Source organism: Marmota flaviventris, chromosome 15 (genome assembly GCF_047511675.1).
Source record: "Marmota flaviventris isolate mMarFla1 chromosome 15, mMarFla1.hap1, whole genome shotgun sequence".
Taxonomy (NCBI): domain Eukaryota; kingdom Metazoa; phylum Chordata; class Mammalia; order Rodentia; family Sciuridae; genus Marmota; species Marmota flaviventris.
The window spans coordinates 25,472,050-25,498,864 of NC_092512.1; the positions used below are offsets into that span (position 1 = coordinate 25,472,050).

Here is a 26,815-nt window from a genome sequence, read left to right on the forward strand (position 1 = left end):
ACAAAAACTCTCAAGAGTAAAGAAGTGCCTCCCATAATACTTATAAAGGGGGAAAGGTGAAAATGCTAAGTGGCAAGAGAGAAAGCTGTTGTTCCTACCTATATAATTTGCCTTGGGCTTAAAAGTTCTCATTAAAATAGTAAATGATACTATTTCACACTATGATAGTCCTGTTACCCACAGGGAACCAAGGATGGTGACTTTCTCACTATGAGGGAAATGTTCTCAACTTTTATGCAATTTTTTTTTTTATTACAGAGAAGTATGCCAGAAAGTGTCATTTGAAGATCAAATACACTTACTTTTGATCATGAAGTTTACTTAATGGGAAATATTTTCAAATTTCTTCTCTGATTCTTCTCTGTGGCCTGTATCACTGAATGCCATCTTCTATTCCTATAATTACAAAATCTTATTTTCCTTTTTGTCCCTCTTTAGGAAAAAAAAGCCTAAGGCTGTTGAATTTGTGGATTGTATTTCATTTATTTTTATATGTTTCAGTACTAACAGAGTACCTAGAACACAGTTTCTGTCTAATAATTATTTTTGAATCAAAATATTTAGCTTACTGGACTTATATGTTTAACTGTAGTTTAACTTCAATTGCATCCTTTTCAAGTCTTTGACTCAAATGCCATTTGAATGGATGCTTTAGAGAGAGACACTTTTTTTTGATAGTGTATTTATATGAATTGTGGACAAATGGAGCTTATATTTTTATGAAAATAATATCCATTTCCTTTGAGATCACTATAATTCTTAATATACATGCACATGTAAAATTGAATATAACACTGAGCATTGCTTAAATTGGTCAATGAAGCAGTATGATTATCTCTAAGACTATATATCCTTCTTAGTTGCTTAAAATTACTGTTTCACATGTATAAGTCTGAGTGACCTATGGTGTTACTAAGACTACATTAGTTTTTAATTATTTCTAAAGCCACATGATAGAATAAAAAGGTTGTCTTACCTTTTTATGAGAATTTATATAAAACAAAGAATTTTAATAAAGCAAGCATTACATAGCAAATTTTATTTCTGCCAAAGAAAGCCTAAATTATTCAAATATAATAAAGGTATTCAGTGAACATTATAAAAAGTATTCTTGTTAAGAACCTTTAGGGTTATTTCTACATCCTTGTGTCTTTTGCCATTAACATAATTAATTTCAGTGCTTTAATTCCCAGCATAAGAATTCTGTGGCTTCAAAATATGTGTATACCTCATGTTACAAATCTTTCTTTGTTAATCATTTTGTTCATTGCATGCAAAGATTTTAGTGATGAAGAAACAGTTACATTCACAGTTACTATTGGGGGAGGAATCAAATCAGAAAAAACTATGATTACAACAGATTTGCAGTGAAATCAAAATCCAGTAGATGGAGCTTTTCAGTTATTGTTATATAATCTTTAGTTAAGGCTGCCATTAAAAATAAAATACAGGGAATTTAGAAACTTCTTAAATATTTGTTTTTTTATTAAGACTTTTCATTCGCTACTTAAGTTAATTATTCTTAGTGAAATATTTAAAACTGATATAGTTTTATTATGTATGCTTTAATTTCTGTGAGTCTGTCAGTTAACACATTGCTCATTAGAAAACAAAATCTAATTGAGACTGAAACCACTTGGTACTTTGATACTTAGGTAATGAATATTTGTAATGAGATTAATTTTTTACATGTCCTAGTGTTTACTGACATATCACTTTAAGCCAGGCTGGATATGGTATTCTACCATATGGACTTAACCTAAATAAATCAATGAGTGTGGACTCTGAAAAAATTTGATGTGCCCTAATCTATCTAAAAGTGATGATGATGATGATGATGATGATGATGATGATGATTATAATTATACTCCTTTCTTATATTTGAGAGAAACAGAATTTTAGATGCCATAGAAAAGGCTCAAAATTATATAGTGATAAGATGTTATAATGCCATATTAACCCTAGTCTGTCTGAATCTAGAACTACTACAGCAATTCTTCCTTTGTCTTCCATTTTACTTTATGTGATTTCATTACTTTGTGTTAATTGGCATTATTATGGCTTTATGATCCTCCTTTCCGAGATATGAGCTGCAGGTCAATAATAGCCTAATGCTACATCACAATACCTATGTCATTCACCTCAACACCTCAACATGATAAGAAGGGTAAGTACAGAAATACGATAGAGACAGAAACCACATCCACATCACTCTCTTTGCTGTATGTTTTTAGAATCATTCTATTTATTATAATTTACTATTATTAATCTCTTATTTCACCTAATTTATAAATCAAGCTCTAATAAGCAGGTATGTATAAGAAAAAACATAGTATATTCAGGGCTCAGTATTGTCTACAGTTTCAGGCATCTCCTGGGTGTCATGGAACATATTCCCTCAGACAAGGAGGGACTACACTACTCATCATTGGCATTAGATTGCCTCTATACATTTTTGGCAATCTCTATCCCATCCCACTACTATGTTCACTATTCTGGAGTCCCCCAAAATGCTATTTTAGAAGTATTAAATATATTGTGAAAATAAAACCTCCAAGTCAGGTGTGGTGACACACTCCTGTAATCCCAGTGGCTAGAGAGGCTGAGGCAGGAGAATCACAAGTTCAAAGCCAACTTCAGCAACAGGGAGGTGCTAGGCAACTCAGTCAGACTTTGTCTCTAAATAAAATACAAAATAGAGCTGGGAACATGGCTCAGTGGTGAGTGCCCCTGAGTTCAATCACTCAATTAATATTAAATAAATAAATAAGTAAAATAAAACATCCAATATATTCAGCAAAGCTGTTAAGAATAACACAAACAAAGTATTAATTCCTGGGGCAGGTTGTAGGCAAACCTACAAACCTCAATATAAAACCCTATACTTGACTTATGTATAAACATCTCCCTTGTACCTTTTGCCTGTACTTAGGAACTTAACTTTTCCTAGAATTGTGGGTATATATCTCAGCTAACCCCAAACAGCCTATCACATTTTGAAGCTACACTTTTTTGACTGCAGAATCTTAAATATGAACACTCCCATATACAAGTGAGTTGTATTCCCAATTTTTCCCCAATTTAGGGTCTACATGGTAAGCCACAATCCACTATAGGATAAAGAATATGAGGCTAAAGACTTTCAATTATTTTGAGGTACATAAGCCTTTACAGTTAGGATAAATCATTGCTTGTAACATCACTATGGATTAAAATAAATGGCTGTCTCAGAAGCAGAGCCTAGAAAGATATTTAACTGCCTTCTCTCATTTGGATACTGCCAATAGCTAGATAAACTTTCCTGTTATATTCTTCCTGTCCTTTTTCTGAATTGCCAATCCTGCATGAGTTGAGGCTTTAACTGCCTCAGACTCCCAAAGGACCAATCCATTTCCCCTTCCATCTGATCTATGTCCATAACCTGTCCCCATTCAGTTCCCTCATCAGAGTTCAGGTGGGCTCTTAAGCACTCCAGAGAAAAATTGCACTTAATTCTTGTTTCACTAGATAATGAAACTACTCACTCGCTTTCCTATGATTTTAGAAACATCTCCAGAGAATCTTGAGTATTTTACAGATGAACAACTTGAAAACCACTTGGGAGCTAATGACTACATCTGAGAGTCAAGGCACAAATCTATGGCTTGTGTTTTTCTGCTTTAAAAAAAAAAAAGTGATTTCACCTATAAGGTGAGAACTAAAAATACAATGTAGCATTTGATTTATTGGGTCAGTATATCAAGTAATTGTCATACCTGGCCACAGTAACAAGTTTAGAGACCATTCAGAATTATTGAAAACAGTGTTTTTTCTTATTTAATCCTGATATCAAATAACTGCATACACAGATTCTTTTTTGATTATTGAAAGGAAAGTACTTATCAAATTTACTATGAATTTGCTGAAATGTGTCTCTTAATTTTATTTATATATTATCATATAAATTTTAATACAATAGCTTTTTCACTGTGTTTTATGGCAATAAATTACCATCACTAGTCTCTGAGAAACTTGTTTCATGCCTTCTAACAATCTCTCACAATCCTCCCCACCTCTCTTTAGGTTGAGCTATTCTGCTTACAGATCTACCTTTTGTATTTCCACTTGATTCTATATAGTCAGGATTTGTTTAAAGTTTAAAAAAGTATTCACACATTTTTAAATACAAAAATAAATTTAACCATGTTTGTTAAAATTATCTCAGATTTTATTAAGTGAGCTATACAGCTAACATCATAACGTTTATTCCCTGAAAAATTATTTTTATGTTCTAGATTCTATATATTACATCAAGGAAAAAATAGGTTATTTCTTTTGGTTGCATTTCAGAATGTTCATAGAAATAAATGCATCTTTTAGATAACTGCAGTTTAGATGTCATTAACTTTCTGTAACAAGGTCTGATTTAGAAATATTCTGAGTGGTAGAGTACCACCAGATTTATTCAATATGTGTGATAGATTCAAACTTAGTATGCCACATGATTTTATTAGATTTTCATTTTCATTTTCTGATATTAGTTCTCTTAGTGAGAGTATATCCTATGTAGTTTGTTCATTAAAGTATTCATTTTTCCATTTATTCAATACATTTTTATTGAGTGCTTTTTCTCATAAAATCTTGTGAAGGGAGAATGTAAATAAGAATCATTTGACTGTTTCTGGTTTTCCTGAAATATTGGAAATCTTTCTCTTTTTTTGAGATTAATATCTCAAAAGAAGAAGGCTAAATGTAGATTTTTCTCTCTTGTAGCTCAGAAATGACCTATGTCTTTTTTTTATCTCTGTGAAAAAGAAAATTGCCTATTATTTTCACTTCTTTAGTCATTTTATTCAGTCATTTGACAGATTTCTAAGTGTCTATTTTATGTCAGATCTTTTCCTAAATCTGCAGATACATTTTCAGTGATAGAATATATAAGTCTCATGATGTCTATATTTTGATGAAGAAAAACATGTCATATGCATACGTGTGTGTGTATGAATATATTACAGTTTCTAAAATAACATGCTAAACAGCAAACATAAAACAAGTGAAGGTGATTGGATGACGTGTGGAAGAATGACACAAATGACAGATGTTGAAAAAATTCTTCTTGAATACACCCATTTTCCAGTTGCTGAAATTCAAACATTCTGAACAGTAGAAAAGTGTTTTAAATTTATAATGATCATTTTTATTTGAGTATGATTTTATAGGAATCAAAAATTTTTCATGATCAAATATGATAAAAACCATGACATATCTCTTGGCTAGTTATTAAGCATATTAGCACCTACTAAATGAGAAATTCTATAGTAACAAAAACCTTATAATTTATTGAAGATGAATTTTCCCAACACTGTTTATGATAATTTTTTTCTGAAAATTCTATTAGTATATCAAGAGATAATAGCATCACTGAAGAAAGTATCATTTGAAGAAAAAAGCTGGTAAAACTTTATTATTTTTTAAATTTTAGAATAAAGATATTTCTTTTTAGACTAATAATCCTAAAATGATTGTAAGCTTTCTTTATATTATTTATTCTTAAGTATGATTCCACTTCAATTCAGATTTAACTAATACTTATGGACTACTGATATAAATGCCCAAATATAAGCTGATATTCATTAAACAGTATCTCACATTTCCTCATTAAAAAACTGTACACATAATGATTGACAGATCCTTATAGCTTAATGCATAACAGCCATACATACATGTGTTATGGATTAAATGTCTGTGTCTCTCCCAAGTTCATGTACTGAATCTCTAATTCCCAATATTACTGTATAAAAACGTAGGGCCTTTGGGACAGAATTAGTATTATATTAGATCATGAGGGTAGGGACTTTGTGGTGGGATTAATGCCAGAGAGAGAAGAGAGAGAGAGAGAGAGAGAGAGAGAGAGAGAGAGAGAGAGAGAGAGAGAGATATTGATTGATTTTTTCTGTAAGATGATAGAATTAAGAAAGAGGAAAGCAGGAGGAAGTCTACCAAACACTCAATGTGGTGGTATCTCGATACCTTAATCTTGGACTTAAAGCCTCCAGAGCCATATAAATATATATTGTTTAAGTCACCCATTATAATGATCTTTTTTATAAATTACAGAACTGATTAAAAATATGTCACCCAAAGTACACATGCAGACACGTTATTAGAAATACAGGTGGAATTAAGTAATTAAAATTATACACATATTTAAGACTTTAAGAGTAATATTGCCACTTAACAGTAATATTGCCATGGAGAAACTTGATAAGGTATTTACTTTGGATTAGGAGTGAAATGGGGAATATTAAGATTTTTTTGTTCTATGTTACGTTGGGAATACCAATTTCACATTGTTAAATACCCCGTCCCCGTACCCTCACACACACACCAAATAGAGATTTTCCTTCAAATATCCATGTTTAGTAGGACAATCCTCTATCAGTGATTAACTTATATAAGCCTTTCATTATTTGATTCCATTCTTAGTTTGTACAGTTGACCGTCCATATCTGCAGATTCCACATGCATGGATTCAACCAACATGGATCAAAAATATTTGACAAAAATTATATCTGTACTCAATATGTACAGATTTTTTATTGTCATATTTCCTAACCATTATCGTATAACAACTATTTACATAATATTTACATTGTATGATGCCTTCCAAGTAAACTAGAGATGATTCCAAGCATACTAGAAAATGTGTCTAAGTTATATGCAAATACTACACAATTTTATATAAGGGACTTAAGCAACCATTTACTTTGGTGTTTGTTGGGGACCCAGAACTAATTTCCAATATATATCCAGGGACAATTGTACTTCTTTTTTTAAAAAAAAATAATTTTGGGATCCATTATTTATATGCATTACCAATGTTTTTTTAAACTTCAAGGAGGTTCCCCTAGATAGAGGAATAAATTCACACTGAAATTATCCTACTTCTAACACACATTATAATTTTTTTAGAGTTCTTAATTCAAGCATTCAAATTAGAGAATGCAAAACTAAGTTGACAAATTTTGAAAAAAGGATCTGTTAAAATAATTTTATGCTCTAGGAATGAGAGTATTATATAAAAATCAGAAGTCAAGGGGGCATTCTTTTTCTCTTTGACACTTTGAATTCTGATTTTACCTGGGGTCTGCTTTCACTTATATACAGTGGTCTTTCATTAATTTAAATAGATGATTCACAGATTGGCAAGAACAATCTATGTATATTTTTAACTTTTTATTCATGATTAATGATAGTGACAAAAATTTTTGCTAAAAGGAAAACAAATAATATGAAAAAGCTAAGCAATAAGAGGAGTAAGTTCATAGCTTTAAAAAGCCAAGTAGGTCAATGAGACAAGCAGAAAATGTGCAATATCATTTTAAAAGTGAAATAATTCTTAAAAGATATACTCTAGTTAGTGATTTTCCTAAAATAGTATTTAGTTAAGCCTCATAATCATGAAATATTATTTATAGAGTAAACCATTACATGATTTGAGGAGAAAAAATATGCCCTCTCTAGTAAGTGTGAAAAACTGATAAGAAATAAACTCATTATGTAGAACTAGTGAGAAAGGCAAAAACATTTCCCACAATGGAGTAGAAATAGTTTTGAATAAATTGCCTTTGAATAAAATAATTCCAGATTTAAAACAAGTCTAAAAATGTCGATGCAGAGAATGGACCTAAAACAGGCACAGAGTAAAAAGAATGTGAGGTTAACAAATTTGAGGCAATTGAATAATTTAGTGTTTCAGTGTTGTATATAATTACTGCTCTTTATAGTCAAAGGGATATAAACAGCTCAACTGCAAATTGGTCTTTTTAGAAGAGTATTTAGTACAAAAACCCTTTATCTACCATTCTCCCTACAGCCTCTTGTTCCCAACATTCATATGCAAAATTTAAAAGATTATGAGTCCGCCATTATTATTCTTGTATGCAGAAATCTTTCTCTGAGCAACGTTTCTTAATTCTCTCACTCCAAGTTACTCCCTTTTTGTATTTACCCTATGTCCTCCAGGATCTTTTGCAAAGATTTGATGTCATACATTCCTTTCCTCTTCACATCCAGTCCATCAGCAAGACAAGACAATTATCACCTCTATAAGATTACTCATAAGACATTTCTCCATCACCACTGGCACTAAATCCTCTCAATAACTGCAAAGGCCTGTTTTCTGTCTCTCTCCTTCAAGCATTTTAGCTTCCAGTGTTTTCCCCCAGTGCAGCAATTAATCTCACCTCTTTCAAACATGAATTGAGACCATATATTCTTCTGACCTTGTCTATCCTACACATCTAGTACCAAATATTACATAATTTAATGCTTTCCATTAAATTGAAAATGCCATCCAAAGACCTTAACCAGCTGCATAAAACCTACATGAGGTTCATTTTATTACCTATGAACTTCCTACTACCTATTCTCTACCACCTATAGCTCTTTAACTTCACTGGCTAACTTTCCATCTTACAAACATTCATTTTAAGTTTTTTCTAGTCTACATGTCATGAATTCCTTCTAGTTATTTTTTTCAATGCTATTTTTTTTTCAGGGATAAATTCGCTTAACTTTATTTAAACATTATATAAAGTATATAGGTATCAAAACATGATATAGTACCCCTCAGATATATAGAGATTTTTTAAATGTTTTTACAGATTAGTTAAATAATAAATAAGAAAAAAATGACTAAGGAATTAATAAATTCATAAAATTAATATATTCATAGGATTTGTATAATTGGCTGAGCTAACTTCATTGGCTTTTCCAAACATTGAAAAGCTACATATGCTAAATGCAAGGTCAACATCATTCTAAATGGAGAAAAATTGAAAGCATTTCCTCTAAAAACTGGAACAAGATAAGGATGCCCTCTTTCATCACCTCTATTCAACATATTCCTTGAGACTCTAGCCAGAGCAATTAGAAAAAAGAAAGAAATTAAAGAGACACAAATTGGAAAAGAAGAGCTCAAACTATTCCTATTTGTGAAGGACATGATTCTATATTTAGAAGACCCAAAAAACTCCACCAGAAAGCTTCTAGAATGCATAAAGGAATTTAGTAAAGTTGTAGGATATAAATTAACACCCATAAATCAGCTGTGTTCCTCTACACCAATGACAAGTCAGCTGAAAGAGAAATCTGGAACACCTTCTAGTCATATTATTGTCTTTTCCCCTCTGCTTGACACACTCCTGGTCTAATCAGAAGTATCACTTTTTCAAAGGGGGCTTCAGTAAAACTATCTAAATAAGTGAGGAATTCACTTGCTTCTTTATATCACTGCTCATGACAGGTATGTGGAAACAGGAAATAGGTTGTTACCTCAGGTAACAAATTACCAAGACCCAAAGTCTGAAATAAAGATTTCAGCAAGGCCATTTTCCTTTGGAAGAATGTAGGTTTTACCTTTTTCAGCTTCTGGTGGTATCAGGTGCTCCTTGGTTTATGATAAAATAATTCCACTGTGCCTCCATCTTAACATATCTGTTTCCCTTGTGTCTCAATGTGTCTTCTCCATTTCTGGCTCTTCAGTGTTGGATTTAGGGCCTACTCTAAATGAGAAAGATCTCTTCTCAAGATCCTTAATTAAATAATATCCAATAAGAAATTATTAGAAGTAATTTTTAAACAAAATAATATCTAGTAAGTAAACATTCTGAAGTGCCTAGTATAACTCAGTACAACTCTACCTACTGCAGGATGACATTTTCTGGTAATTTAATGTCAGAAAACACCCTGAAATATGTTCGGAACATATGTTATTTCTTGTGAATGAGCTTCAGGATATGGCAGGAAGCTTGAGCTAAAGTTAACCCATAGTGCTAACAGGTTTGGTGTTGCTCTAATAATAAAAATCATTAAGTATTTGAAGGGAAAGAGTTTTGTTCTTTTATAAAATATTCTTGTTTGCAGGAAATTCCATAGTTTTATTTTGTTTTTCATTTTATTCCTATCAAGGAAGCAGGCATTTCAACTATAGACACTGCAATGGCTCTGCTAGTTAATAACTGTGTCAACATGGACAAATTTTATCATCTACTTTTTTAAAGGAAGACAGTAATCTTTGTCTCTAAAGTTTTTCTAACAGTGAAACTAGATAATGTCTGCAAAGCACTTAATGTAATATTTGGTGTATAGGAAATACTCAAGCACTGCATCTCAGTATTTTTTTCATTTTAATGGTGAACAAATTCAATTCTATGACACACACACAAAAGCATTGCTTGATATGATTTAAATATGGCCCTATTATATTATAGTTTTTTTTCCCCTAGGTAACTTTTAAGAATATTGTGATAAAATTGTAAATCATCTCATTCTTGTTTCATTTTGTAGGGTTTATAAATAATTGTATAAAATTATTACTATATATCTATTTTTAAGCAAGTGTAACCCTGAGGCCTATTTATATTGTATACACATGTAATCACTTCCCCTTTTCCTCTAGATATATTCATTTAATTGTTTTGGATTTCAACCTATTTAGAGAAATCATAAAAATAATATTTGTAAAGCACTTCAAACTTTATAAAGTTCTTTCACATGCATTTTCTATTTCATCTGTAATTCGCTCACTCAACCCACAGGCACTACATTTGCTAATATTCCTGGCACTAAGCTGTATGTTGCAATAAAAAACTAATAACCCCCATTACTTAGGGAGTACACTAATGGAGTGTAGTATGTGCTACTATGGGTGCAGATGCTAGTGCTGCGGTGACCTGAAGGGAGATAAATGGTTCAGACTTTTGTTCAGGGTATTATGAGTCAAAGGGTACTGAAAGTGTTTGCTCATTTTAGAGTACAGAGAAATTAGGAATGAGGGAAGAAGAAGTGTGAAGGTGCTAAGTTCAATATAGTTTGGAGTCTGGGTTTGAATGAAGGGCATGGAGTGAATTAAAGATGAGGGGAAAACAAGAATCATAGAGGTCTGGAAAGTCATGCTGTGGGACATGGACTTAATTCTTCAGCTAATGGAAAGCCACTGAAGATTACTGGTTACTCTGGGATATGATTCCATCTCTACTTTAGAAACAGCACATTAGAAGTTGGAAATAAACTGAAGATGACACACACCAGAGGTCGAGGAGGCAGGGGCTGTTTGGTAATCCTTGAGAAACATCAGAAGGGTTTCTTTGATCTTTACCTATCAGTGAAGTTGAAAAGAAGGAAATGGCTTTAAGAGACATAATTAAATTAATAGGCATCCAGTTTATGAGATCAATGAATTTAAGAGACATGCTTAAGTTTATTTGATCAGTACCTATTTGTTCTCTAAACTCAGCTCTACCTAATTTACAGTAATGGTTTTGATCATGTTGCCTTTGAATAAAATATCTTTATTTTCAGATCTGGAATCCCTGAAGAGAGTTTGAATTTATTCTTTAGATTCAACTATTGTCTTTATTTCCTGTATGTTTCAGTTCTCAATTGCTCAGTGGGAAATTATCCCCCAAATGTAATGCCAATGAAATACTATTTCTCACCATTCTCTGGAATATCTGGGCTCAAGTTGTTTGATCTTCTCCCCCATTCAATGTTGTCTAGGGTAACTCATGAGGTTGCCTTCACCTGGGACCCCTGCTGGGACCCCAGCATCCAAAGCTTAACTCATGAGTTCTGAATCTCTTCTAGGGAGCTACAATGGTTGTGGTTGACTGTGTCTTTCTTTGATAGGTAGTTAGATTTCTGTCAGAGCTAAGCCAAGAACTGACTCACATTTACTTCTGTTGCCTTATACTGGAAAGAGCAAGTAGTATAGTCTGCCCAAAATAAAGGAGGTGATGTAGTTTTCACCTCTTAGTGGAGGACTGGCAGAGATGAGAGGAAATATTTTGAGATGATTTACTATATTGCATTTTGGATCTGACCTATTTTTCAGATCATCTGTGAGAGTAGATCATTTTTTTCTCTAATATTTATCTCTTTTGGAATAAATAATAACAATTCATGGGCATATGATAACATGCAACACTTACATAACAGGTTATTCATCAGAATGACAATTTAATATAGGTGTATCAGGAACTTTTAATGTTTTCTTTGTATATTCCTGTAAGGCATTCTGAGACACATGGATTAAATATCTCTATGAAAGCATTAGGCATCTATATCATTTAGTGCATCTTCTTCACTTTTAATAGTGATGATAAAATTTCATGAGCTGACAATTCTTTGCTATAAGACAAATTTTATAACCATTCCATGCAGGAAGGAAAATCTCCTAATAGTATAGCATTTTACAGTTACAAACATTAAAAAGAGTCATTTATAAGTCCCTTTGGCATATGTTGATCAAAGTTAGAAACTGGTAGATTGAATAGATAAAACAAATGCTGAAAATAGAATCATCAATTTTGCAAGCTCAGTAAGGAAACCTCCCTACTATAGACAGAAATGTATTGCTGTGATGCTTGGTGGACAGGGTCTATAGATGCCACTATTAAATTATGTGAGTGTTCCTCTGAAAGGCTTAATATACATCATAGCATTTTAAGACACCTACTGTTGTTATCATCATTTCACAGAAAGGAATACCACAAGCATAGAAGCGCTAACAAACTAGCAACACTATTCAGGAACTGACATTAACCGATTTATTAATTGAACAGAAAAGCACATATTTGAAAGAGGCAGAATTATGAAGTTTATTGCATATTGTTTAAGGGTCCTAAAATAAAAGCTTTTTAATGGATAAACTCATGGAAAATTCTATATCACACATGTAAGCCTCAAATTGAAGAGGTTGGATTTTAGTGAAGCAAAACCCTGATAGAATCAAAAACAAGCAGATGAAAAAGTAAAACCCACAAAGAAAAACTGTCTCTATGAGCATTTCTTGTCTAATTCTTTCTGTTCAGTTCAATACCTTCTGCATTGGCAAAAATAAACCCTTTTTAAAGCTTTAAAGCTTCTTCAGTTAAAAAAAATAGATAACTTGATCTCCAGGGTTGATTTTGTTACTATTGAGTAATCAATGTATTTCTTTTCATCTTTTCTGTTCTCAAAGCTATGTGCTTGATAAAGAGAACCATCTTAACATTTAGATGAGTTTCACATTTTTTTAAAGAAGCTGCATTAAATGTTTATCAGCAAATGCTATGGGTTTAGAATGCCTCTGGTTGACACATGGTTCTATTACCATATATAAAACTGTGTTATCTTGAGAAATTATACAAACTTTCTGTACCTTCATTTCTCCTTCTGTAAAATGAGGATAACAACTGTTTGTCCCTCAACATCTACTATTAGGTTTCTAAACACTTTAGAAGAGAACCTACATATGTATTAATTAAAAATGGTCTTCAACCTCATTGATGATTAGTCAATATTTCAGTGGCAATATCAGAAGTATACTAAAGGCACATTTTGGTCATTGGCATATTAAAACTATCCCACTTTTCCTTTTTTCTATTCTGATTAGAGAGCTAGAGCTGATTGTCTTTCTCAATCATACTTATCTGGAATCTTTGCTGTTTTTACTGACCACTAGTATGCATAGAAAACCTAAGCAACACACTAACACTCCTTTATAAGAGTTTATTTTTCTTGGCGGTATTCACCCCTAGGACATATACTTATCTCCCTTTGGCCGTCATCAGCCCTGCTTTGGACTCTTGGATACTCTTAATATGAGGTATGGGTTAAATATCAAAATATCATTTCTTTTTATTTTTATCACTCTTTGAATTACTCTTTTTAAAAATGTTGTTTGGTTAACATGAAAGCTTATATCTTGACAGTAAGTCTCTTCTTGCTAGCAGCCATCTGTCAGCAGGTTGGAACTGGACTGTCACTACTGTTAAACTGAAATACACTTTCAGTGGTGTGAAAACCAATTCAAAGTCAATTTATCTTTCACCTTCTTTAGTCCCCTGCACAGCATCACCTACAGAATTGTGTCCCCCATATCATCTTACCTGTCACTCATACTCTTGCTTTCCAAACCTTGCATGAAAGAAAGCCTGCAAGGGAATATAGAAGTCCTTGTGATTTGTTTGCTGATGTGCCAAAGGCTCTAACCTCTACGTTTTGGAATTATAAAAAGCCTGAATTTAACCTTTACATGTCTTTCATTCCTTCTAAAGTAAACAGTGACTCCAGGCCTAAAGGAAGAGTCACAGAGGTGTGGAAGCAGATAATAATCAGAACAGTTATTATTAGCACTAGGTTAAGATGTGTAGAGTAACAATAAGAAGAAAAAAAACTACATTACTGCTGCCACAGTGAAGAAAAATATGTGTCAAAAGAAAGATAAGTTGGAAAATACAATCATGAAAGCCTTTTAGTTACGTTATTGATATAGAAATATTTTTTTCTGCTTTTTCCAGTTCAGTGCTTTCTTGAAAAGATTTATTTCTTTATTTTTAAAGAAAGTGTTCAGGAAGTAACACATGACAGTCTGCTCATGTGTGGAGTGCTGTATAAACCCCTGGATTTTGTTAATTGTAGGGGAAAGGGTGCTTGAACTCAGAATACTCCCAATATAGTACTCCAAATCAATTCCACTGACTAGAGCACCTTTATTTTTTTTTCATAAAGAATAGATAGAAAGCAAGCTAAATGTCAGACACCACAAAATTTCGGTGTTTTCTCCTCTGGTACCCCAAAGTCTCTCTAAAGGATAGAGAAAGGAATACTTGTATTCATCCTTATCTCTAACAAATCATCAAATGAAGAAAGCAAGGTTCACTGTCACATTACTATAAATCATGTTATAATTTTTTGAATTGTGATTTTTTTTATGTACTCACAGGCATTTTCTTATTTTAGTCCTTGACTAGAAAAAGGACATTGAGTAATATCTGAGTTGAATGGTACAATATTATAGCATGACACAGGAAAAATATAGAGATCAGAGCTGAGATTTTGGCTCAGTGGTAAAGTCTTTGCCTGGCACGTGTGAGGCACAGGATTCCATCCTCAGCACCACATAAAAATAAATAAATAAAATCAAGTCATTATGTCCATCTACAACTAAAAATATTTTTAAAAATAGATCAGAAGTCACATCTATGATGAAAAAAGCTGCCTTGCCTATAACCAGAGAATTTTTTAAAAATCTATATTTCTTAGCATTTGTCAGATGCTTATATCACAATCAGAAAAGCAAATCTCTATTTGAATTGTAACATGAGACTCAGAGGAGCCTTCCTATTCCTCAATTCTTAACTGCCTTTTCAGTTGTAGCTCCAGAATGAATTTTCAAGTCTATTTTCCTCACATTTGTGGGTTTTGTTTGTTTGTTTGTTTATGTTTATATTTCTTATGAGATAAGAAATTTAAAGGAGAATTGGGTTGAAAACTCAGAATGATAATCTATCAGGGGAGGTTATTAACCAAATTTTTTTTTATTGGTTGTTCAAAACATTATAAAGCTCTTGACATATCATATTTCATACATTAGATTCAAGTTGGTTATGAACTCCCAATTTTACCCCAAATACAGATTGCAGAATCACATCGGTTACACATCCACATTTTTACATAATGCCCTATTAGTAACTGTTGTATTCTGCTACCTTTCCTATCCTCTACCATCCCCCCTCCCTCCCCTCCCATCTTCTCTCTCTACCCCATCCACTGTAATTCATATCTCTCCTTGTTTATTTTCCCATTCCCCTCACAACCTCTTATATGTAATTTTGTATAACAATGAGGGTCTCCCTCCATTACCATGCAATTTCCCTTTTCTCTCCCTTTCCATCCCACCTCATGTATCTGTTTAATGTTAATCTTTTCTTCCTGCTCTTCCTCCCTGCTCTGTTCTTAGTTGCAATCATTATATCAAAGAAGACATTTGGTATTTGTTTTTAGGGATTGGCTAGCTTCACTAAGCATAATCTGCTCTAGTGCCATCCATTTCCCTGCAAATTCTATGATTTTGTCATTTTTTAGTGCTGCGTAATACTCCATGGTGTATAAATGCCACATTTTTTTTATCCATTCATCTATTGAAGGGCATCTGGGTTGGTTCCACAGTCTGGCAATTGTGAATTGTGCTGCTATGAACATCGATGTAGCAGTATCCCTGTAGTACGCTCTTTTAAGGTCTTCAGGGAAAAGTCCAAGAAGGGCAATAGCTGGGTCAAATGGTGGTTCCATTCCCAGCTTTCCCAGGAATCTCCATACTGCTTTCCAAATTGGCCGCACCAGTTTGCAGTCCCACCAGCAATGTACAAGAGTACCCTTTTCCCCACATCCTCTCCAGCACTTGTTGTTGTTTGACTTCATAATGGCTGCCAGTCTTACTGGAGTGAGATGGTATCGTAGGGTGGTTTTGATTTGCATTTCTCTGACTGCTAGAGATGGTGAGCATTTTTTTCATGTACTTGTTGATTGATTGTATGTCCTCCTCTGAGAAGTGTCTGTTCAGGTCCTTGGCCCATTTGTTGATTGGGTTATTTGTTATCTTATTGTCTAATTTTTTGAGTTCTTTGTATACTCTGGATATTAGGGCTCTATCTGAAGTGTGAGGAGTAAAAAATTGTTCCCATGATGTAGGCTCCCTATTTACCTCTTTTATTGTTTCTCTTGCTGAGAGAAAACTTTTCAGTTTAAGTAAGTCCCATTTGTTGATTTTTGTTATCAACTTTTGTGCTATGGGTGTCCTATTAAGGAATTTGGAGCCCGACCCTACAATATGTAGATCGGAGCCAACTTTTTCTTCTATCAGACACAGAGTCTCTGATTTGATATCTAGCTCCTTGATCCACTTTGAGTTAACTTTTGTGCATGGCGAGAGGAGGGGATTCAGTTTCATTTTGTTGCATATGGATTTCCAGTTTTCCCAGCACCATTTGTTGAAGATGCTATCCTCCCTCCATTGCATGCTTTTAGCTCCTTTATCACATATAAGATAGTTGTAGCTTTGTGGATTAGTCTCTGTGTCCTCTATTCTGTACCATTGGTCCACCCTCCTGTTTTGGTACCAGTACCATGCTGTTTTTGTTACTATTGCTCTGTAATATAGTTTTAAGTCTGGTATCGCTATACCGCCTGATTCGCACTTCCTGCTTAGAATTGCTTTTGCTATTCTGGGTCTTTTATTTTTCCATATGAATTTCATGATTGCTTTATCCATTTCTACAAGAAATGCCATTGGGATTTTGATTGGCATTGCATTAAACCTATAGAGAACTTTTGGTAATATCGCCATTTTGATGATGTTAGTTCTGCCTATCCATGAACAGGGTATATTTTTCCATCTTCTAAGATCTTCTTCTACTTCTCTTTTTAGGGTTTTGTAGTTTTCATTATATAAATCTTTCACCTCTTTTGTTAGGTTGATTCCCAAGTATTTTATTTTTTTTGAGGATATTGTGAATGGAGTGTTTTTCCTCATTTCCGTTTCAGAAGTTTTGTCGCTGATATACAGAAATGCCTTTGATTTATGCGTGTTGATTTTATATCCTGCCACTTTGCTGAATTCATTTATTAGTTCTAGTAGTTTTTTTGTAGACCCTTTTGGGTCTTCTAGGTATAGAATCATGTCATCTGCAAATAGTGGTAATTTAAGTTCTTCCTTTCCTATTTTTATGCCTTTAATTTCTTTCGTCTGTCTAATTGCTCTGGCCAGTGTTTCGAGAACTATATTGAATAGAAGTGGTGATAGAGGGCATCCCTGTCTTGTTCCAGATTTTAGGGGGAATGCCTTCAATTTTTCTCCATTGAGAATGATGCTAGCCTGAGGCTTAGCATAGATAGCTTTTACAATGTCGAGGTAACTTCCTGTTATCCCTAGTTTTTCTAATGTTTTGAACATAAAGGGATGCTGTACTTTGTCGAATGCTTTTTCTGCATCTATTGAGATGATCATATGGTTCTTATTTTTAAGTCTATTGATGTGGTGAATAACATTTATTGATTTCCGTATATTGAACCATCCTTGCATCCCAGGGATGAATCCTACTTGATCTTGGTGCACAATTTTTTTGATGTGCCTTTGTATCCGATTCGCCAGAATTTTATTGAGGATTTTTGCATCTAGGTTCATCAGAGATATTGGTCTGTAGTTTTCTTTCTTTGAGGTGTCTTTGTTTGGTTTCGGAATCAGGGTGATGTTGGCCTCATAGAATGAAGTTGGCAGAGCTCCTTCTTTTTCTATTTCCTGAAATAACTTGAAAAGTATTGGTATTAATTCTTCCTTAAAGGTTTTGTAAAACTCCGCTGTATACCCATCCGGTCCTGGGCTTTTCTTGGTTGGAAGTCTTTTGATTGCTTCTTCTATTTCATCTATTGTTATTGGTCTGTTTAAGTTGTGAGTATCCTCCTGACTCAGTCTGGGCAAATCATATGACTTAAGGAATTTATCGATGTCTTCACTATCTTCTATTTTATTGGAATATAGGTTTTCAAAATAATTTCTAATTGTCTTCTGTATTTCTGTAGCGTCTGTTGTGATATTGCGTTTTTCATCCCGTATGTTAGTAATTTGAGTTCTCTCTCTTCTTCTCTTCGTTAGCATGGCTAAGGGTCTGTCGATCTTATTTATTTTTTCAAAGAACCAACTTTTAGTTTTGTTAATTTTTTCAATAGTTTGTTTTGTTTCAATTTCGTTGATTTCTGCTCTGATTTTAATTATTTCTTGCCTTCTGCTACATTTGCTGTTGTTTTGCTCTTCCTTTTCTAGGGCTTTGAGATGAAGTGTGAGCTCATTTATTTGTTGGTTTTTCCTTTTTTTGAGGAATGACCTCCAAGCGATGAATTTCCCTCTTAAAACTGCTTTCATTGTGTCCCATAGATTCCGATATGTTGTGTCTGTATTTTCATTTATCTCTAAAAATTTTTTGATTTCCTCCTTTATGTCTTCTGTAACCCATTGATCATTCAGTAACATATTGTTCATTTTCCATGTGATGTAGGATTTTTCCTTCCTTCTTTTATCATTGATTTCCAGTTTCATTCCATTATGATCAGATAAAATGCATGGTATTATCTCCACCCCTGTATATTTACTGAGGGTTGCCCTATGGCATAATATATGGTCTATTTTTGAGGAGGATCCATGTGCTGCTGAGAAAAAAGTATATCCACTTGATGATGGTTGATATATTCTATATATGTCAGTTAAGTCTAGGTTGTTGATTTTGATATTGAGTTCAATAGTTTCTTTATTCAGCTTTTGTTTGGAGGATCTGTCCAATTGTGAGAGAGGTGTGTTGAAGTCACCCATAATTATTGTGTTGTGGTCTATTTGATTCTTGAACTTGAGGAGAATTTGTTTTATGAACGTCGCAGCACCATTATTTGGTGCATAAATATTGATAATTGTTATGTCTTGTTGGTGAATGGTTCCTTTTAACAGTATATAATGTCCTTCCTTATCCCTTTTGATTAATTTAGTCTTGAAGTCAATTTTATTCGATATGAGGATGGCCACCCCTGCTTGCTTACGAGGACCGTGTGCGTGGTATATTTTTTCCCAACCTTTCACCTTCAGCCTGTGTATGTCTTTTCCAATCAGATGTGTCTCCTGGAGGCAGCATATTGTTGGATTTGTTTTCTTAATCCATGTTACCAGCCTATGTCGCTTTATTGGAGAGTTTAAGCCATTAATGTTTAGAGTTACTATTGATATATGGTTTGTACTTCCAGCCATGTTTGATTATTTATCTTTTTTTTTTTTTTTAAATTTAGTTTGTTTCTCCATGGTTAGCTTTCCCCCGCCCTCTGTCTTTATAGAGGCACTTCCCACTGATGGTTTTGGTTATTGTTTTTCATTTCTTCCTCGTGTAGTGTTTTGCTCAAGATGCTTTGCAATGCTGGTTTTCTGGCTGCAAATTCTTTTAGCTTTTGTTTATCATGAAAGATTTTTATTTCGTTATCGTACCTGAAGCTTAATTTTGCTGGATACAGAATTCTTGGTTGGCATCCATTGTCTTTCAGTGTTTGAAATACGTTGTTCCAGGATCTTCTCGCTTTCAGCGTCTGTGATGAAAAATCCGTTGTTAACCTTATTGGTTTACCCCTGAATGTAATCTGCCTACTTTCTCTTGTAGCTTTTAGTATTTTCTCTTTGTTCTGTATATTGGATATCTTCATAACAATGTGTCTTGGCGTTGGTCTACTGTGATTTTGTGTGCTCGGTGTCCTGTATGCATCTACAATTTGTATATCCGTTTCCTTTTTTATTTCTGGAAAGTTTTCTGTAATTATTTCTTTCAGCAGGTTACTCATTCCCTTGGTTTGAATCGCTGTACCTTCTTCTATCCCGATGACTCGTAGGTTTGGTTTTTTTTATGTTATCCCATATCTCTTGGATGTTTTTCTCGTGGTTTTTAACCAGCCTTTCTGAGTTGGCTAGGCTCTTTTCAAGATGATATATTTTGTCTTCATTATCTAATGTTCTGGCTTCTACTTGCTCCACTCTGTTAGTGATACTCTCAATTGAGTTTTTAATTTGGTTTATCGTTTCCTTCATTTCTAGAATTATTGTTTTTTTTTTTTTTTTATAATCTCAATCTCCTGATAAAGATGCTTAACTTCTTCTTTTATCTGTTTATGTAATTCATTTTCAAAGTGTTCTTTCACTGTTTGGATTTGCTGTCTCGTATCTTCTTTAAGGTTCCATTCCATCTGTCTAAGGTATTCCTTGAGTTCTTTATATGACCATATTTCTGCTGACTCTACGTCCTCCTGAATATTTAGGCTGTCCTTCATTGTTTGTACTCCTTTTCTTCCTTGCTTTTTTATGCTGCTCATGTTACTTCTTGTTCTGTTTGACTGCTGAGTTACTGTTTACTCTTATAGATTTATTTGATGCTTGGGAGGAAAGATATTAGAAGGGAAGGGAAGAAGTCACTAAAGAGAATGAGAGTAGGCAGGTAGAATTCAAGGAAGGGGGAATAAGAAAATTGAAAAGAAATGAAAAGACAAAAAGAAACAAAAATAACAAAGATTAGATAATAAAGAAATAAAGAAAAGACAAAAAAAATTTAACAAAAATAATAGTGATAATAAAAAAATGAAAATTAAAATTAAAAAAAAATAATAATAAAATAAAAAAATTTAAAAAAAATAGAAACATTGAAAAAAAGTTAAAGAACAACAACAAATAAAAATTGAAAATGAAAGAAAAAGAAGAAAAACAAAAAGAAAAAGAAAAGAAAAAAATGATAATAATAATAATAATAATAATAATAATAATAATAATAATAATAAATGCAGTCCTAGAGTTCTATTAACTTCTCTTCCAGTAGGTGGAGCTGTGCCCACTGGGCCAAGCTTCTCCTCTCAATAGGTGGGAACCATTCACTGTTCAGCAGCTCTTTCTCCTAGACTGGGCGGGTCTCCAATCCTGAGTGTCTAGGGCCTTGTCTTGTGTTTCCTCAAGCCAGGCCGTGCTCACCTGTGGCGCTCACCACAATACTGGCTACCCGCCAGGTCTGCTGCTCCTGGGAGCCCTGTTTTCATGAACACCTGGGCTCACTCTCCCTGTTTGCCTCCCTCAGACCCTAAGTTTGTAGAGCTTAGATCCCCCAGCGAATTTGCTTGCCCTCCTGTAGCCACGCCCCCGGTAGCTGGTGCAAGAGACCTCAGTTGTCAGCACTGGTGGGAGCGGTAGCCGGGAGTTCAGCGCCGCGAGTCCCGCGCCACTCCTGATTCCCTCGGTCTGGTTATTGCGTTCACAGGAGAGCTGGGAGTGGCCCTTAAGGTTTCCCTGCTGTGTGGAGAGAGATGACTAGGGGATTACACACTTGTCGCGCTGGTTTCAATGCAGTTATCTCCTCTGCCCGTGACGCCATTTCTCTGCCATGGTGGTATCCCATGCAAATGGTGACCGTTTGTTCCCTTTGCCGGGTGACCAATGCAACGGGTGGGTCCTGACTGTCTCTCCCAATCCCCGTTTCAGTCCTGTGGCCACTGCCTATGAAGGCTCGGTTGGCTTTTACCTCTGTAAGTTCCTAAGGGCCGGCCAATTATTTCAGCGGGATCGTTAGTGGTGAGTCACACGAAGCAGGCAAACCGGAGCTTAATTGCCTCCGATTCGGGCTCTGTGTGTGTGTTCTGAGGGGCCCAGCCTGTACACCCCAGATCCACGTCAGCTCAGCATTGCCTAGTGATCTTGAGCAAACAGCATTTAGACAGTTTACGGCTCCCTATGCCCGCGCAGTTGAAGATGTCAGAGACTTGATCTCTCTGCGCCTGCCACCATGTTACATCTCCTCAGTGATATTCATGTTGCCCTTACAGCTTCCTGGCATAAGCAAGTTCTTGGGATTATACAAACTGCTGCTTCTGTTTCCAGTCCAGATTTCTAGAAATGAAACCCTGCCGCCGTCGCCTCTGTCTCTGGGCCGCGCTCACGAGCGTCGCACTTGTCTGCGACCGTAGCAGAGCCGCCCTGGCCTCCGCAGCTCTTCAGCCCGGTGCCCGGCCCCAGGGGCCCAAGCGGCTGCCGCCACAGCTCTCCGTCCCCCTCCTCCGGAGCACGGGTCCCCTGGCAGGGGGGTGCAGAACGACCCCAGAGCAGGCTCTGCCCGAAGGTGCAGCGGCGAACAGGCCACCGAGGCGCTCGAGGCTGCAGTCCAGCCTTCGGAGGACAGGGCTCGGCACGCAGCCCAGATCCAACCTCTAGATGCTGCTGCCGGACAGTGTATATAGAGCCATCAAGACAGCAAGCAGAAAGCAAATGGCGGCTCCCGCGGAGTGGATTTTCGGCACAGAAACCACAGCCCCGCCAACAATCCCAATCCACAAACTCTCCCTGTATAAAAAATATTCCAAAAAAAAGAAAAAAAAAGGCGGGGCGCACTGAGCTTTCTTTGCCTCGGGTACTTACAATCCACTGCTGATTACACATTCAGCTTCTCCGCCCGGAGCGAAGCGAAAGAACGGTTATTAACCAAATTATGGAAAAATTAAAAATGTATGTACAAAATTATTTTAGATCTCAGAAATTAAAGTAAGGGTAGGAAATGAGAAATTGGAGTCATCCTAGGACAAAAGTGAGAGATCAGTAGAAGTACTGCATATAACAGGAGGACTTACTGAAAATGAAACGTTAAAAAAGAAAATAGCACAGGCGTGAAGAGCAAAGTTCTGGAGCCAATGTATGTGAGTTCAGATCCCTACATCACCAAGTGATAACTCTGACCTGGTCACATACTCTCAGCTACTCTTTCCTTTTGTGCAAGTTTCTTCCACTGAAAATTGAGATAGATTTAGGACTACCTCACAGAGCTGTTAAGAAAAAAATGAATTATCATAGGTAAAGTGCTTAAATAAATAGAGGTAAATTTCTGGAATAGGTATTTGTCTTCTTTTATAAGGGCATGTAAATTCAATAGTAAATAATACTTTGAATAATCCAAATAGAGTAAAACATGACTGGATGTAAATTCAGTAAAACATACAACAGGACTTTCTTTACTGGGTTACCACTCTGCACTGTTAGAACATGTGCTTAGTTTCGTCTGTTCAGATCATTTGCTTGTTGGAATTTAGCAGTGAACATAATACTTAGTATCTGCAATTATATTAAGGGGAAAGACTTTTATTTCCTCCTGAATCTTTATCTCCTGCTCTGTCTCAAATTGACCAAACTTTCATGGAAGCTGGCAGGCCAGTGAGCAAAGCCTGAGAACAGGTCATAGGTTGGTCTCTGAGGAGTAAAAGTGGTACGGGAAGAAGGATAGAAATTTGGGTGTGGAAAATGAATAACTAGCATACAGATATTTCTGAGCTTAGAGCAATAAATCATATATGTAACCACCCAGTCACTATGAAAATTAAATATAAAAATCTAGTTTATTACCTTGGCATGGTGGCACATACCTGTAATCCCAGCAGTTTTGGAGGCTGAGACAAGAGGATCTTGAGTTCAAAGCCAGCCTGAGCAACAGTGAGGAGCTAAGCAACTCAGTAAGACCCTATCTTTAAATAAAACACAAAATGTGGCTGGGGATGTGGCTCAGTGGTTGAGTGCCCCTGTTCAATCCCTGATACTCCCCCCCACCAAAATCTAGATTATTACCTTGAACTGTAACACCATATGCATATAAATTAGCTCAATTTCTTTGAGAAAAATAGAAACTCTTAGAAATATTTTAGCACTTAAATAAACTTAAAGATACAGAAGTAAGGAAGATTCAAATCCAGATATGCATAACTGACATAATTTTTAGAAGATAAATTGTTACATTTCAAAGTTTCTAGGATTCACAAACATTATTGCTAATTTTCACAAGAACTCTCAAAGTTAGGTGTTGACTTACAAGATGAGAGTAGTCTCAGAAAGGCTAATCAAATTCCCCAGTTTTCACATAGCTGTTAAGGGACAAAGACCAGTTCTATAAAAATCCAAAGTTATTGAGTATAAACAATATTAAAGATGATAAGACAATACATATAAGTAAACAATATTTTACTTAAAGTGGAACTGAATGATATAAACTCAAAATGAAAATTAAAACTTATTCAGAATCCATATGTAACAGTCTGGGGAGAAGAATGGGCTTTAAGGCATTTTTAGATTATTCTTCCAAAGACATTGGAATTGTGCCAATGGCATTAGGTTTAGGGCATATAAGTTCCATGGGATATAATTAGTTATAATTAACATTCACTTTAGTGGCCAAAGGTCAGAATAAAATTAAGGTATTAGTAACAGGAAAATATGATGACAATCACTCTATTAATTGATTACATTTAAAAACATTCCTTTAGTTCAAGGGAAAATATTTAATTCATATGGCTTCGTGATAAAATGTGAGGTCTGTGGTGCTTGTCTGGTAAAACAACTTGTAAAGATTAAAATCGCAATGCTAATATATCTTAATCAACATGATAATTTATTTGGCTACAATTTTAATAACCAACTAAGTTACACTTGCAGTTCAACATTTCTTTTATGTTAATCAGATCAATTTAAGTCATTTATATTATAAATTTATTCTATTTTTTTAATCTTACCTTTATAGTATTGTCCTGATGAACTCTTTATAAACCTACAGGTTTATAAAAACAATTCAATTTTCTTGATTTTCAGCTAGACTATTAATTAATTTACAATAGTAATTTTATGCTTCTGAAAATGCACTAGCAAATCATGTTTTCAAGGCAAAAAGCAACAGGAACTTCTAATATTTCCCTTTGTCAACAGGCTAATATTTACAAGGATTTAATAACATTTGTTTCAGTTTCATTTGCTTGATTAAAAGGCTTTCCTCTGTTGCTTAATTATTTCAACTTCTTCTTACTGTTTTTATTTTAGAATTTTCAAATACCACTAGAAATGTGAAGAATTGTTCTATAATTCTAGTACTTTATTATGGAAAACAGTGAATATCAGACTAAATGGACTATCAACACATGGAAGGTGCATTTTAAAGATCCTAGTGAACTCAGGAAAGCAAAATTCTATCTTTCTTTCTCACCATCAAGAAGCACAGGAATAGATATTTTCAACCTGCAAAATTATATGAGTAGCAAGGATGGAAATATGAGGTCAGTCTGGAACATGACAGTGAACCAGTATGATTGATGCATTTAAGAAAATACCACTTGGACAATCATGTCTTTCACCTTACATCTAAAAAGACATTCATCTGATACATCCAAAACTACAGTGAAAATGAAATGTGAGATAATTTGAAGTTTCAGCTCAAGTTTTGATGTTTCTTTATTTTTCTTACTTTATTTATTTATTTATTTCTATAGTTACAATGATAGTTTTATTGTAAAAAACACAAATCAGGAACAACCAAATGAAGAGACTCCGAGGGTGAAGTCTAGGAGCACTCTAAATGCATAGTTCCTGTTTTCTTTTCCTGTGGAATCAGGGTAGATCACCTTCCCATCACATCAATGTGTTCATCAAGGAGGAAGCTCTCCAGAACTTCAGTGCAAGACTTTTATGTGTAATTTCATTTATATGTATAATTGAATAATTGGCCATGTGATTAAACTTAGTCTCCATCTCTCTTTTCCCTAGAGGTGAGATTAGCTCAAAGACCCAACCTTCTAATCACACAGTTGTTCTTTACTGGTCCACTATGAATCATTCATTTGCATAAACTCAGGTGTTACCTAAGGAGCCTGTACATAGCAGACACTTGCATTATTTTGGGAAACTTACCCAATATTGTTAGATAGCCTTTCATAGACTTCTGTAATAACTTATCATATGTGTTTATAATTATTTGTTTATATGTGCTCCTACCAATAGTTTCTCAAGCTCAGGCATTAAAATGCACCTCATCCCTGCTCAATAAACTTGAACTGTCAAGTCCTCTGGGAGTTGTTTTTGCTTGAAAGATTATTTCAGCTGCTCATGTACTCTAGTTTAGATATAAGTTCTTAGAATTAAAAATTAGATTACTTGAAGAGGATGTGGAGAGGTTGGTTGATGTGCAAGGAACAAAGATTTTAAAAATACAGGACAATTTCTGCTATGTCTCTGACATGATAGTTTATATTGAACAAATTCTTCCATCAAAATGATGGATGGAATCAAAAGTTTTTAATAAAATGAGGCAAAAATGTATTTGTTTCCTAAACTAAATTAAAATAAATACTGGAGGAACTGGAGGAATTTTTTCAGGCAGAAGAAAAATAAACCTGGATAGAAAGGCTAAAATGACAAAAGAGTAAATATGTAGGTAGGTAATATAAATTTATATTGAGAAGTCAAAACAATTATAGTGTCTTTTGGGTGATTATAAAATATATATAATGGAAGGGAACAGAAATTATAGAGTAAACATCAAGGATGGTATGAAGTTCTAATATCTCTGCTTTTCTCAGGAGATGATAAGAACTAAGATTTTTTTTATTAATAATGAAGAATGCATGATTCACTCATTATGGTTACCACCAA

General features: G+C 34.5%; 1 protein-coding gene across 3 annotated transcripts in view; it reads left to right on the plus strand.

Annotated features, from left to right (window-relative positions):
- The window catches only part of Csmd3 (CUB and Sushi multiple domains 3), a 1,133,871-nt gene that overhangs the window by 74,615 nt on the left and 1,032,441 nt on the right, over positions 1-26,815 (plus strand). The gene's annotated exons all lie outside the window — the stretch shown is intronic.